We start from the raw sequence: 12634 nt of genomic DNA, 5'->3' as shown, positions 1-12634 counted from the left end.
TCCAACAGTGAGAAACCTGGCTCTCAACATCAATGATACATTTACAGTTGATCCTTGAACAATGAAGGGGTTAGGCGAACTGAAGCCCCGTGCAGTCAAAAATCCACATAGAACTTTTGACTCCCCATAAACTTAACTACTAATAAACATTCAATTGACACATATTTTGTATGTTATGTGTATTATATACTGTATTCTTACAATATAGTAAATGTTCTTAAGAAAATCATAAGAAAGGGAAAATGTATTTATTATCCATTGAGTGGAAGTGGGTCATCATAAATGTCTTCATGCCCATCACCTTCCCATTGAGTAGGCTAAAGAGGAGGCAGACGAAGAGGAAGAGGAGGGGTTGGTCTTGCTGTCTCAGAGGTGGCAGAGGTGGGAAAAAATCCACATACAAATGGACCTTCGCAGTTCAAACTCATGTTGTTCGAGGGTTAACTGTACTTATTTGTTCAGCCCTAATATACTCATAAAGTATTAAAGTTGCAGAACTGTTAACCCGTACTCCTGTGAGCAATTTACTAACAGTGCAGTATTTGTGTCCATTCTTTTTGTCTTTAGTCTTACAGTAACAAGTCAAAATTCTATTTTCCAAAGACACTTAGGTTGGTTCTTTTCTTCCCCAGTCCCTTCAGCATGGTTATGTTGTTCATCTATATAATGGTTGGGTTCATTTGTAACAGTTTGTGTTCCATCTGGGGCTCCCAAACACCCTGATGATTGGTAAAAAATGTACATTCAATAAAATTTGTTCTCCGTGGTTTGCAGTTCTATGGGTTTGACAATGTATAGAGTCACGTATCTACCACGGCAGTCATGAAACAGAACAGTCGCCTCACCCCCGAAATTCCCTCATGCTGGCCCTCCATAGTCAACCCCTCCCACACCCTCTCTTTCTGGGAGCCACTGATCTGTTCTCTGTCCCATAGTTTTGCCTTTTCCTGAATGTCATATAAGTGGATTTATACAATATGTAGCCTTTGGGGTCTGGCTTCTTTCACTTAGCAGAATACATTTATTTTATTCTACAGGTCATGATCTGCTGTTGTCGTTATTCATCTTGTTGCTCAAATTCCCCAGGTTTGGCCTTTCAAGTTGGCTCCTGTGATCTTCTGACATGTACTCGTCCTTTTTTTTTTTTTTTTTGCATTTCCTTAAGCTGAGGTCCCACAAGCTGGTCCAGGCTCATCTTGCATTTTTTCTTTCTCAGCTCTGAAGTCCCCAGCACATTTTTCCAAGGAAGGATGTAGACCTGGAGAATCCACTCCAGTGGGCAAGACAGCGGGTGCTCAGGGGGGAAGTCCTGGGGAGAAACTTATCCACTGCAGTGCCCAAGAGAGAGGAGGGAGGAGAGGACTTTTCTCATCGGAAGGCACTGACGTGGCAAGACAGAGGGGCTACATGTGGACATGGGTTTAATATGTGATTCAAGCTGGTCGGGGGCACGTACCAATGTGGACACCATTAAGCATCTCTGGCTTCTGCGACTCCTGGCAAAATTTTTAAACAGCATTGTGCATGGAAGGCTGTTAGAGGTTTTCAAATACAACACTAAGCCTAGGATGTCCCGGTTTACGCTGAGATGCAGTCTCATACTTGCTCCCAGCCGTTCATAGTCACATCAGAGCAGTTGTGTTAATTCACTGAAACAGTTCAGTCAATTACTTCAATTGAGAAACCCCTTGACATCTAAAAACTTTGTTTAAAACTTGTTTTTAAAATATTTCATTCTTTTGACGCCAGCTTGCTACAGCAGTTTGCATCAGGGACAGGCTGTGATAGTTCCCTGGGGTTGCTATGGGAACCGGTGCCTGTGGATTTCAAGTGACACCTGGTTAGCAGCTGGCAGTTAGTGAGCTATTTGGAAGGAGGGATGTTTCTGCTTTGAGAACATTTCCTCCTGCAGATAGTGAACAATTCATCGCAGGGGGTTTTGCTCAGGAAAAAGATGCCACTGTAGGACTGGCCGTACACTGGGCACGGCAGCGGGAAGCAGAGGGGAGAGTCAGGGCCGCCGAGGCAGGGAAGCCAAGTGGAGCCTGCAGGGTGAGGGACTGTAGTGGGGGTCGGGGGAAGTGGAGGTAGCAGGGACCACACCAAGTCCCCTCCCTGCCCGGGGCCAGCACGAAAGACCAGATGCCCAGCCTGGGCTGCAGTGCCATTGTCTGTACCCCAGATGCCTTTGACTAAGAGTCACTTTGGAGGAGTGGCACTTGTTGGCTGGACTGATCCCAGCATGTTCCTGTGGTCTAGGCATGTCCCAGACACCCTTGCTCCCAAGAGCCTGCCCCTATGTGGCTGATGCGGTTCCAATGAGACCAGGTGTTTGAGGCCATCGGCCTTCGTAAGCCCCCATCCCAGACGGCAGCTCCTGGTGCTCAGAGCCTGGGCAGAATCACCTGCAGTCGCCTGCAGCACAGCACCCGGCTCCCTTGCTGCGTGGGTGAGGAGCAGCTTCAGGGACTGGGCTGAGGGTGTGCCCCAAAGGCTTGGTCCTTAGGGCAAGCAGTGGCCCAGGGAAGAGGTAGGTGATAGTTATCCCCATGGAGACACCGGGGCTGGAAAGCTGGGGGTGGCATGAGGGAGTCCGAGAGGACATGGGGAGATGGGGTTGGAGGGGCCGCTATGCGGAGTGAGCAGCCTTCCTGGACGGGGCCAGAAGGATCAGGGCAGGTGCTTGGTTTTGTCCCTTTGGGCTCTTAAGACAGATGAAGGAGTCTGTAAGTGTCTTATCCACAGACTTCCGGAGGACTTTGGATACTGAGCTGGCTGGAAGGTCCGGGGCTGAGATCCCAGGACTACCTGGTGGACCAGACATAGGCGTCATTTGGCACTAAGATAGGATTCAGGGTCACTGAGAACAAAACATCCTATTGTATGACAAGTAAGGGCACACAGATGTTGTTGCCCTTTAGATACTATAAAATAACTTTGTTTTTGTAAGTAGCAAAGGGAAGTAATTATTGTCACCAAAGGTAGTGAGGTGTTCTCACAAGCTGCACATCTGAACCACCTGAGTAACTTTTTAACCAAATGATTTAACCGAATGGTTCGATCGCTCTGGGGTGCAGCCTGGCTTGGATTTTTAAATACCCCCTTAGTGATTCTTGTGGGGGACCAAGATAGAGAACTCCTGCTCTAAGGGAGAATGTCTCTAACCTAAAGAAACTTTGGCCCACGTGAGCATAACCGATATTACCATACCTTGGAGGCAGCATGCCGTAATTTCGTTCAGTTCTTTATTAAATGAAAGAAACAATTTCCTCTAAGTGGAATCTGCATTTACAAACATTATCACTCTCTGGAAACAGAGTTGGGAGGGTCAGGAAAACAGATGTCACTATGAGCACTTCTTACACTTGCAACGTAGCTCTTACGTTAGATAAAAACACAGAGCTTCATCTTCTACTCCCTTGGTTCATTCAGTGATTGTCTGGGTCACTGAATAGGGAAGGCGGGCTTAGGGGCCACACGCTGCCATGAGGAAATGCAGCATTTACACTCAAAGCTCAGTGAGACCAGCATCCCAGGCCAGGGGGATGTCCCAGGGGCTCACCCTGAGCAAAAGTGGAGTAGGAGTCACCTCCACGCTTCATGGCTGAGAATGCGGAGGGGTGGTTTCCCTGGGTTTGGTGGAGGGGGGGTCTGGGCAGCCATGTCTACCATGACCTCCAAAGTGACCCTGCACGCAGGGGGACCCGTGAGGGACAAGGAGGCACGGGGCCCCAGAGAGGGAGTGAGAACAGAGTTGGTGAAGCCTTGGGTGCTGACTTGTTAATGACCTTGGTATTTGAGAATGATGGTATTAGACTTCACAGGTGAGACTGGTCAGAGCGGGAGAGGCAGGAGATCCAGGGGTGGCTGTGGTGGTGACATATCTGAGTCACTTCAAAAGTCACCAAAACCTTGCGGGTCATCAGGCCTGACTTCCTTACTCGAGAGACAGGGAAGTTCAGTCACTGAAGGTGAAGGGACTCACCCGTGGTCACACAGCCAGACGGGGACCTGGGGAAGGCAGATGCCCGCGACATCTCTGTCGGTCCTGCTCATCCGGAAAACATCTCTGAGCACTGGGCCAGCGTGTGCCCGGCGCTGGGGACGTACTGAGGAGCCCCATCTTTGAGGAGGTCACTGTCAGCTCACACATCCTGTATTGCTTTCCTATGGCTATTATAACAAATTACCACAAACTTACTGGCTTAAAACAACACATATTTTTTATCTTACAGTCCCATAGTTCAGGGCTCCAACTCGGATCTCACTGGGCTAACATCAGGGTGTTGGCAGGGCTGTGTTTTCTCCCTGGAAGCTGCAGGGGAGAGTCCACTTCTGCCCCTTTGCAGCGTCTGGAGGCCCCCACGTTCCTACCTCACGGCCCCCTTCCTCCATTTCGAAAGCCAGCAACGTAGGGCGGAGTTCTTCTCACATCACTCTGCCCCCACCTTCCACTTTTAAGGACCTTTATGATTATATTGGCTCCACCTGGATACTCCTGGCTCCTTTCCCTAGCTCAAAGTCAGCGATTAGCACCCTTAACTCCACCTGCTACCTTAACAGCCCTTGCCATGCATCAACACGCTCACAGGTTGCAGGATTAGGACATGCACACCTGTGGGGGACCCTCATTCTGCCTGCCATACTTCCCACAAGACTTTAGGACCACCTGGTTGTGGTGGGAGAAGGGCTGGGAATCTGAAAGCTCAGCAGGGCTGAACTCAGTGTCAGAAGAAGAAAACTTCTCCTGGTGGTTGTCCCAGGATGGAACCTTTGTGCAACAGACACAGCAGCCAGAGAGGGGAGGTCTGAGACAGCAGGGATCCGTGTGTGCCTCCCTCATCTAATCCCACACAGGCTGTTTCCAGAAAGTGGAAATGTTATGCAGGGTCAGAGAGGCCAAGTTCTCTCCAGGGCCAGAGGCACCGTGTCTGGAACAAGCCAGGAGTTTAACCGCTAACCTGTTGTGAAGTCGGCCAAGAGCAGAGAGGGCAAAGCTTTCTGGTCCTGCCCTCATTTCTTGCTCATTTGCATAACCCTGAGAGAGCTTAGATGCCCCAGAGAATCTCCAGTTTCAGCAGCGGGTGGACAGTCACAGAAACTTCAGGGATGTATTTGCAATGGAAAGAGCCCCCCAGGTGTCTCCCTGCCTTTAGCTCCCCTTCACCTCCGTGCTGTCCCAGAAATCTTCCCCAAAGGCAAAGCCGAGCACACTTGTCCAGCCTAAGCCCTCTGGTGCCTCCGGGTGGCCTTTGCAATAAAGTCCACACTCCACAGAGAGGCTGGCAAGGCCCTTCACAACCTAGGCCTTGCCCTTTCTGTAAGCAGCTCAGTTTCCTAAAAACACAACCATCTTTAACACCCTGAAGGCTCCTCTTCCTTCTCTTTCTAGAAAACTCTAAGTCCCCATTCAAGACCGTATACCACTTCCCCAGGATACCCACTGGTGCTGTGTGGCACCCCCTGCCTTGCTGAGCACCTGGAGGGCAGGAGAATTGTCATTTCCTATACGTCCCGGGGACCTACTGAGCCCGGCACAGTGCGTGCTCCAGAAACGTCTGTCACATGAGGAAGGATTAGAGGAGGTTGGTATGCTCTGCTTTTCCAGTTGCCTTGGAATTAGGAATTTGGAAGTAGAATCTGAACGAGTTTTATTAATGTCTGAAATTGGACTAAGTCCACAGTTAAAAGAAACATTATGTTGGCAGGTCTGATAGATGGATGGCATTCATGGCCACAATTAGTGGCCTCCCTGTATCCTCACCCTTGGCAATGTGACTTTTCAGCTCTTCATTGAGAGGCAGAGTTTATTTTCTCAGCCCTTGCGTCTGGGCCGGCCTCAAGACTTGGTCTGGCCAATAGAACACGGCAGAGGTCATGAGGTGCCTTTTCAAGTCCAGGCCTCAGGATGCGTCTGCTCTTCCTTGAGGCCCCCTGACTCCACCCAGAGAACGGCCTGGGCTGGCCTGCTGGGGGAAGGGAGAGCACGCAGGGGCCAGTCTGTGGAGCGGAGCCATCCACCCTCCCTGAGGCCATGCCAGAGGGGCCAGCCCCCAGCCCCACGGCCAAGGGACCCCAGAGCAAGCCCACCTGACCCAGCCAAGCCTGGCCCAGATCACGAAAACCTCCTATCCAACCTCTAGGCACGTGAGCAACAATAAAGGGCTGTTGCTTTAAGCTACTAAATTTGGGGGAGTTTTGCTATACGGCATAATAAATAACCGAGACAGGACAGGCGATGGCTGAGGAGTAAATGAGAAATGAACACTTGGCTATTCTGAGAGTGGAAAGAGTTGTTTATTATTTAAATTATTAAACTTTTGGTCTAGAGAAAACAAGGTCCTCTCCTTCTTTGATCTACACACACTGTGATTGCTTTTCATTGGCTCCTTCCTGGAGGTCACTCAGGGCCTAGAAGCAGGAATGAATGCCGACATAATATTTTCCTGAGTGGAAATAATTAATTCAATGCTTCCTGAAATAAGGAAGCCATCAGAGTCTAATTTTTTGAACCTACCTGATGAGTCTAGTGTCTGTGTTCAGGGTGCTGGATTCAAGAAGAAGTTATGGGCCTGGTGGAAAAGATCTCTTGAGGAAGGGCTTATTTGAAACATCAAAAATAAAAGCAAAGGTACGAGCCAAACTGACCCTAAATTTTGACAGAGGCGGAAGTGAGACATCGGGCCAGGGAGCCACAGCCCGGGATCTGAAGGAGTGTGGGGCGGTGACGGTCATTGTGGAGCCATCATGAAGACCTGCGGACCTGATGATCAGTTCAGCACATCCCGATCACGTTTACATCTGTCTCAGATGGATCTGGGCTTGCTGCTGATGTTCCCTCGTAACTCACTCCCTGGGCCTGTTTTAAGGCTAATTTGGGAATTGCCTCAAAGCAAACTTCAGAATTTTTCTTAAGCAAGGTTAGTAAGGAGGACAGAGGGGTTGTTGCTGTCACTGAAATTTATCCACCACTCCATGCCCAGCTCAAATCCTGGCCACCTGGCCGGAAGGGCTCCCTCCCTCCTCTGAATCCCACTGACAATTCCTGAGGGCTGCAGGGCACCCAGCTTGACTGACTTGACGTGTAACTGACTGTTATCTAACTCGCCAAGCCGTCACAAGGGTCTCACCTACTTCAGGTGCAAGTGCTCAGCATTTAAACTGGCTATAAAAACTTCTAAGGGAGAACCTGGGGACCCAACCACCACCTATGACGTTGCCTCCCTGGGAAATGTGATCTTTGTTCTAAAACAACCAGCTTGCAAGTGACCTTTAGTTGGCGCACAGCCATTTCTAAGGTAGGTCAGCTTTGAGCAAGAAAGAAGCACACCCCCCTGGAGGGCTTTTTAGTTTTAATCAAGAAATACATTTAAAGATATTTTGCATAGCCAGGCATGGTGGCACAGGCTTGCAATCCTAGCTACTTGGGAGGCTAAGTTGGGAGGATCCCTTGAGCTCAGGAGTTTGAGTCCAGCCTGGGCAATATAGTGAGACCCCATCTCTAAAAAAAAAAAAAAGAGAGAGGGCCAGGTGTGGTGGATCATGCCTGTAATCCTAGCACTCTGGAAGGCTGAGCCCAGGAGTTTGAGGTTGCTGTGAGCTAGGCTGACGCCACAGCACTCTAGCCCGGGCAACAGAGTGAGACTCTGTCTCAAAAACAAAAAGAGAGAGAGAAAGAGACACATCTTGCATGACTTATGTGTCACTTTAGTTCAGTTCAAACTCCTTTGGAGAAATTTTTCCAACCTCTAATCCAGAGGTGACCTCTCCCTTCCCTAAGCTGCAGGGAGCTCCAGTCAAGAAGGCTTTTCACCTTCTTTCCTTCTCATCCATCTCAGCTCTTTGCTTTCCGAATTGCTCTGCCACTGGGAGGGCCACAGTTTGGAATCATTGTACCACAACAGTGGTGGCCTCGTGTGATCGTTCATTCTTCATGCCTTGGCCCCATAGGTGCTAACTTTCTTCCTCTGGAAACAGTTGTGAGGCCAGGCCCGGTGGGCACAGCCACTGAGAGCACTCCCTCCTGGGAGGGCCCCAGGGGAGGGACGGGGTGGGGGGCAATACCCGGATGCAGACACCAGCTCAGCCAGAACAACCCTCATGGCCATCGGCTGACACTTACCTCAGGCTACCGCCTTGCCCGTGGTTTCTCTTTCAATTCTTTTCTTGTTTGTTTTTAAAAAATAAATAAATATGGCACATTTCAAACATATACGAAAGTAGTTAGAACATACAATGACCCTCCATACACCTGTCCCCCAGCTTCGACAATTGTCTACTTACGGCCAGTCTCATTTTACCTATACCTCCACCCTTCCCCTCCCTCCTGATTATTTGGAAATAAATCCCAGGCATCATATCATTTTTTTCTGTAATTCTAAAAGACAAGGATTTAAAAAAAAAAAAACACAAAAATATCATTATCCAATCTGAAAATAATTAATGATAACATCTCATTATTGTCGAATATCCAGCTAGGGTTCAAATTTCCAAATGTGTCAAAAGCCACAATTATTTTTTTAACAGATTGTTTATTTGACTCAAGATCAAATAAGGTCCACATATAGCAGCTGGTTGATCTGCATCTTTTAGGTCTCTTTTAATCCATAGGTTCCCCTTGTTCTCTCTTTTTTTTCCCATTGGGAATATGTTTGTTGACGTAACTGGGTGGTTTGTCCAGTAGTTTCCTGCAGTCTGGACTCCAGCCCCGTGGTGACGTTCAGTATGTTGCTCTGCCTCTGTCTTTCCTGTGACTTTGCGCTGGGGCGAGGGGCTTGAGCAGGCTCAGGTTTGCTTCCCTGGGCAGGACTCCTTCACAGGTGGTGGTGTGTTCCTCCGACAGGGGCCTCCTGACGTCTGGTTGCCTCTTTTCACCATGTTAGTGGTTGTTGCAGCTTAGTACCTAGATCCTTAACCCAAAAGAGCTGCCCTTGATTTTTGTTTGTTTTTTATTATAATTGAGATATGTATATTATAAAATTCACCATCTTCAAGTGTTCAGTTCAGTGGTTTGATTATAGTATATTCACAAGGTTGTGTAACCATCATCACCATCTAATTCCAGGACATTTTTGTCACCCTGAAAAGAAACTCTGTTCCCATCAGCAGTCACTCCTCCATCTCCCAGGCCCTAGCAACCACTGATCTACTTTCTGTCTCTGCGGATTTTCCTACTCTGGACTTTTCATATAAATGGAACCATTTGTGGTCTCTTGGGACTGGCTTGTTTCATTTGGCACAATGTCTTCTGCAGTATGTATCAGTACTTCATTTGTTTTTATTGCCAAATAATATTTGATTGCATGGACAGACCACAGTTTGTTTATCCACTTATCAGTGATGGACATTTGTGTAGTTTCCACTTTGGGCTACTGTGAATGATACTGCTATGAACGTTTCTAAGTGAGGCTGTGCGTGGACGTGTGATTTCATGTCTCTTGCTTATATACCTGGGAGTGGGATTGCTGGTACACATGGCAACTCTATGTTTAACCTTTGGAGGAACTGCCCGGCTGTTCTCCATAGCAGTGGCACCATTTTATATTTCACCAGCGGTGTGTGCAGGTTCCAATTTCTCCACACCTTTGCCAATGCTTGTTAGTGTCGTATTTTGACTACAGCCCTCCTAGTGGTGTAAAGTGCCCACAGTTTTTGGACATTCCCTACCCAGGCTTGGGCTGTGCACACACCGTAGTACAGCTCAAACATACCACATTTCCAAGGCAGTAGCTCTGGTTCCTGCCTGCTATTAGAAGGGGGAAAATAACACACACACAGAGTTCCTGCCGTGTTGGTGTGCTGTGTGCTGTAGGGAATAAAAGCTCAGTAAGACACAATCTCTGTCCTTGAAAAGCTCGTGGTCCAGCCAAGGACAGGTGACCCGGCTCTTCCACTGGCAGGATCAGAGGCCCCTCCAGCTGTTCGGTAAAGGGGAAGGTTTGTGGTGAGGCCTCCAGGGGGTCTCGCTAGTGAGGGCCAGACAGGAACCAGGTTGTCCTCAGAAGCAGGGTCTCTCTCTCTCTCTCTGCCCCTGTCCGTCCTCCTCACTCTGCCACCTCTGCTGCCTGGCTCCCTCAGTTTCCCACAGCCTCTGCCCCCCCCACCCCCCAATTTTGACTGACAAGTGGCTGTTGACTCCAGGTGGCCTCCCGACTCCAGCATGAGCCACAGTCACCCAACCTCAGTCTCCATCCCTCAATTCCACGTTCTCCAGCGGGCGCGTGTTTCTGCACCAGACCCCAGAAGACCTGCGAAGGGCTCTGCTCGCATCGGGTCAGCTGAGGCCAGGGAGAGGCGCCCAGGCCTGCAGAATGAGAGAGAACCTGCCAGCTTTAGCGGTCAGGGCGGACGCAGCCCCATCAGAGGTGGGTGGGCCCTGAGCCAGGCCTGCAACCACAGGGAACTAGGAAGACAGAGAAGAGGACCATCTACTGCAGGCACAAAGGTGGGAAATGACAAGCTGTTTCGGGGCCCATCGGCCGAGTGGGTTTGGAGTGAAGGAGAAGTGGCGGAAAACGGCCAGGTGGCCTTTGCCGGGCCGTTCCGGGTCGTCTCGTATACTTCAGTGGTTTTCTAACTTATTTTTGGCAACAGAAACCTTTTGTTTCCACATCAAATATTACCCAGAAGCTTCCTGCATGAATCAGAGGAAAGCAGGGCAGCGCTGGTCAAAGCGGAGGTGAGAACAAAGTCGCTTGCCCAGGACCCCTTGTCCGCTCAGCCTCCCCGCTACCTGCGGGGTCTCCTAGAGCTCCTGGAACAGCGACGGCCACTGATGGGCGATCGCAGCTGTCGGAGGGTTTTCTGCAGAAGGATAAGAGGGTAGTTTGGAAAGAGAGCGGCGTGAGCAGGCTGAGGGGACGGGCAGGGCGCCCGGGCCACAGACACGGAGCGGAGCGGCCCGAGAAGGAAGACGGAACAGGATTTGGTGCGGTTGGAGGATAAAAGAAGAAGCCGAAATAACAGGTGGTTCAGAGCCTGGGTGTTTGGGGTACGGATGTCAGGCAGGGGACATAGTGGGGGAGGAAAGTGACAAGCTGCTTTTTAGGAATATCGAATTAGCAGTAATAATAAGTAAAAACAAAACAACAATAACAACAAGGAAAACAGGTAACCCCATAGGCTGCTGAGCAAAGGGGAGGTCCCCTCTGTTGCCCAGAGAGGCAAAGCGAGGTGCCTTCGGAGAGGCCCCCTGCCTTGGGAAACAGCAGGCGGCCTCGGGTGTTCTTGATTGGGGTGGAGAGGTTTAAGGCCCAACACAAAGTTGGACTTAATTAAAATCGTACCAAATGACAGTAAAACCTCATTATTTCAAGGTTGGTTAATTAAAAATAGCGACTATTTCAAAGTCACTGCTAGTTCCCAACCAACGAGATGTCTTATTACTGTTTAATAAAAGTGCTAAGATAAGCTGAACCTGGAAAATGCAAAGTCCAGTGGGGGTTAGGGAATTTTTCTTTTTGTTCATTGGATTTCAAATTAATAAGGTTTTATTGTAGAAAAAGTTCAGGTACCTGTATGCGGTGATGCCAGCAGAACGTTGGCTGCCAAGTAATATAGCTCTAAAATAATTAATTTTTCTCCTCGGCCTGGGAACCTAATACACCTAGACTATAAATTCTAGAGTTTTCTCCCCAGGAAATTTCCTTTGTGTGTTAGGAGAATCTAGCCCACCTATACAAAACCAATTTTTATAAAAGCACTATTCAATCCATCAGCTATTTATTTTAAAAGCAATTAGTTAGTAGGCCGGGCGCCGTGGCTCATGCTCATAATCTTAGCATTTGGGAGGCCAAGGCCAGAGGATCACTTGAGCCCAGGAGTTTGAGACCAGTCTGGGCAATAGTGAGACCCTGTCTCTACAAAAATTTTAAAAATTAGCCAGGCATGGTGACGCACGCCTGTAGTGCCAGCCACTCAGGAGGCCGAGGTTGCATTGAGCTAGGCTGATACCACTGCACTCCAGCCCAGGCAACAGAGTGAGACCCTGTCTCACAAAACAAAACAAAACAATTAGTTAGTAGTTAGCTGTCATCTTCAAAATAGAGCACCGGCCAACTGTGGCCCCCTGTGTGAGGTCAGAGGTCAGCCTGGCCCCTGACCCAGTTCTGGGTGGGGAACCCAGCAGGAACCAGTCCCTCCTACTGGGCCTGCCCTCTCCCCTGGCTTCTGCAGGCCAATCCCTGCTCTGGGTCCTTGTCAAACTCAACTACAACTGCAAGGCCCTGGAGGTCACCTTACCATCTGGCTGGTCTTGCTCAAGTCCCTGAGGCTACTTGTACCTGTCCTGATGCTTACATCAGAGCTCAGCTGTGGCTCAGGGGCCAGACTTGTCTACTCATTTATCATCCCAAATTGGAGTCCCTGCCTGGGCCAGTACTGTCTAGAAGGCAAGAGACCCTCTCAGGAGGATGACTGTCACATAAACGTGTACAGTTACGTAGAAACAAAGGGATATGTTTGAAATTTGAAAATTTATTATTCTCTCCTTTGGTGCAAAAAGCTACTTTAAGAAGACAGGTACAGATTGTTCTGGGAAAAGGGATTTATCATTGAAAGAACATATCTTAGCTTCCTCTGTCCTCGCTGCCTCTTCCTCGTTAGGCTGTGGAACTCAGTGAATTAGTCTGCTAGG

Source organism: Propithecus coquereli, unplaced genomic scaffold (assembly GCF_000956105.1).
Source record: "Propithecus coquereli isolate 6110/MARCELLA unplaced genomic scaffold, Pcoq_1.0 Scaffold57, whole genome shotgun sequence".
NCBI classification, from domain to species: Eukaryota; Metazoa; Chordata; class Mammalia; order Primates; family Indriidae; genus Propithecus; species Propithecus coquereli.
This window is presented reverse-complemented; position numbering follows the sequence as displayed.